The sequence below is a fragment of the Perca flavescens genome, chromosome 12 (genome assembly GCF_004354835.1).
Source record: "Perca flavescens isolate YP-PL-M2 chromosome 12, PFLA_1.0, whole genome shotgun sequence".
Classification (NCBI taxonomy): Eukaryota; Metazoa; Chordata; class Actinopteri; order Perciformes; family Percidae; genus Perca; species Perca flavescens.
In genome coordinates this window covers 6,560,167-6,563,073 of record NC_041342.1, presented here as the reverse complement: position 1 = coordinate 6,563,073, position 2,907 = coordinate 6,560,167, and the positions used below count along the sequence as shown (strand labels likewise).

Below are 2,907 nucleotides of genomic sequence, written 5' to 3'. Positions count from 1 at the left end.
CGCTGCTGCTCGAGTCCTCACTAAGAGCAAGAAAGTGGATCACATCACTCCTGTTCTGAAGTCTCTACGCTGGCTTCCAGTGCCTCAAAGAATTGATTTCAAAATACTCTTGCTGGTTGACCTCTCAGGTGGTCTGGGACAGGTCTGCTTGTTGTCCCCAGAGTCCGAACTAAACAGGGGGAAGCAGCGTTCAGTTTTTATGCTCCACACATCTGGAACAAACTCCCAGAAAACTGCAGGTCCGCCGCAACTCTCAGTTCTTTTAAATCAAAAGTACACCCTAAAAAACGCTGGGTTATTTTAATAACCCAATTGCTGGGTTAAGGCTGTTGGGTTATAGGTTGGGTAGATTTGACCCAACGTTGGGTCAAAGATTGTGACCCAACACAATGGGTTAAATGAAAGCGAGGCTCGTTCTTCCGCCATTTCTGGACAGAAGGCGCCAGGACGTCAACGACCATAGCTGCCGGTAAGTGATCAGTTTCAGACGGTAAAACAATAAAAATAGGTTATTATAGCCAGACAATTTTAATGATAGTGTGAACTGAAAGACATGTTAGCATTAACTTAGCTCTCTGTATGGTTAACCATAACGTTAGTTCCCTTTAGCCAGCGAGCTATAAGGACATTAGATAACGTTAACAATTAGCCGTTGGCTCAAGAGTTTAAAACTTATGTTGTAGCTAGCTAGCTAAATGCCTCTCCTTTAACGTTAAAGTAAATCTCTATATTGCTATTTTGGTTCCTAACTGTAAACACACATTACTCCTTACACGGAATTAACTATATAGGGTTAACGTTATGAGTATTATTTAGCATCCCGAACGTCATGATTGATTGACGCACTTGACAGTGAAGATGACGGAGAGGAGGAGGCAAATAGGAAGCGTTAGCGTTATAGCCTGAGCTCTCGGACTTTTTATAAAACCTGATAATAACATTAAAAGAGGACAATGATAAAGTAGAGACTTGCCCCCTCCTATGTGTTAAGCAGCCTAACAGTTACGAGGTATGTTTGTGTTTAGGTGTATTTCTGTATTGTTAATATGTAGTTAAGGTAATGTTAGCTAACGTTAGCCTAGCCTCAAGTGAGTCAGCATAAAATCAAGCTAGCGGTTTTTTACAATAATTAGAAGTATAACGAGACGGTTGTGTTTCTACAATATTAGCGCATATTTGAATGTAAGTGTATTGTGTAACGTGACGCTTAATATGGATAAGCTGTAGCTACATTTTCATAATGTAGATGGTCTGGCAAAGCGAGACTAATGTTGAACTAAACTTAGCAGTAGCAGCTAGCTAGCGTCACTGTGTCCACGTTCGGACACTTATTGGCTAACGTTCTATCACAATATCTGTTATGATAGGAATATAAATGATCTATTAATGTTTTCAGTTAATTTAATGGTGTTAAACTAAAGTGTAAGTTGTCACCTTTCTAACGGTATATTGTTTTAACAATTTACTTAAGGTTTTACTTTATAAGAGTTGGCTAAAGTCCGCGAACACCGCTGAATTAGCCGTACGCTACCCTTGGCCATAACCGGACACCCCTATCTCCTAACTGTAAACAATGGCCGCTGCTGGGTTTTCGGAGGTATTAAGTTGCTGCAGTGCTGTCAAAACTTCCGGGATGATACTTCCGTCCTTCACAATAAAATGACAACTCTGAATTGTGCAATAAAAGCATCTTAACTTCCATTTTTAGCCTATAGCACCACCTACTGGATGTTTTGTTAAATTACCAATTCTCATTTTCGATATCTTACAACTATTGCATGAAAATAAGCAACATACATACATTTTTATATATATATATATATATATATGCATGCAATAAAATACTATTATACTAAGATTTATAGTAAAAAAAAGTGTTCATAATTGTTCAAAAATTATATTTAATAACAATAAAAACAGACAAAACATTTAAAATAAATAAATAAATAAATAAATAAATAAATACAAATAAATTAAACATCTGAGCACCAAAAACACCAAAATTCATTATTGTTCAGCTCATCCTCCTCCCAGCTGACACAAGTGGTGTGAAACCACTTGTGGCAGTTGTCACACTGGACCCACGACACCAATCCCTCTGGAGCCTCTGGAGGTTCGGGTTCCCTGCACCGGCCACACCGCCAGACTGTCGGCTCCAGTCTCCTCTTTGCAGCGGTGTGACCTACTCACAAAAAGAAAAGTGTTTTAAGAATATATATAATATAATAATAATAATTGGCATGCAAAGACCGTTAACATTGAGTACACTACCGGTGGATGTCGTGGGCCCAACAGACAGGGAGGAGGAGGAGCTGGTTCTTTTTGCTGTATAAATAAAAATGTTTTGTTTACTTTTCACCATGGCTAATGTCACTAACATAAATATAAATCTTGCTTGTTTTTTAACAGATTATATTAAGTATTTACAGTGGGAGGGAGAGGAAGAAGTGGACCCTCGGCGGCCCAATCCTGCACCCGATGTGGAAGGCTCTAAAAGAATAATAATATTTTATTATTATAACAAGGTTTAATACAAGTATTTTGACTGATTGATATAATTTGCTGACCAGGAGATGGAGGGTGGTGGTGTCCCTCTGCAGGCAGGCTCGTCCGGGATGGTCTGCCGCTGGTGGCAGGCAGCTGGGAACCGTGGGAGGCACAAGAGGGGGCAGAGGGTGCTGAGGGACCCGGCGATGGAAATGCCGGAGCTGGTTGCTGGTGCAGCCCGAGGGGGCCAAGTTCTTCTGCGGCTGGGGCGGGAGCCGCTAGGCAGGGGTAGAGGAAGTGGCTGCCGGGCTGGTGTCTCTGGCCCGCTGCTGCTCTCGGTCTCTTCTGGCCAGAGCTTGGGCCTCCTGCCTTGCAGCACGGTCCTCCACCTCCTCGATGGTGTCGGACATCTCCTGGGCT

At 41.7% G+C, this 2,907-nt stretch overlaps 1 long non-coding RNA gene across 1 annotated transcript; it reads right to left on the bottom strand.

Moving 5' to 3' along the window:
• Window positions 1-1,987: 1,987 nt before the first annotated feature.
• Window positions 1,988-2,679, bottom strand: LOC114564809 (uncharacterized). The gene is made up of 4 exons (XR_003693843.1): window positions 2,568-2,679; window positions 2,428-2,490; window positions 2,272-2,325; window positions 1,988-2,182 (listed from the first exon to the last, which is right to left on the bottom strand). It is a non-coding gene; the product is annotated as an uncharacterized LOC114564809 (long non-coding RNA).
• Window positions 2,680-2,907: the final 228 nt, after the last annotated feature.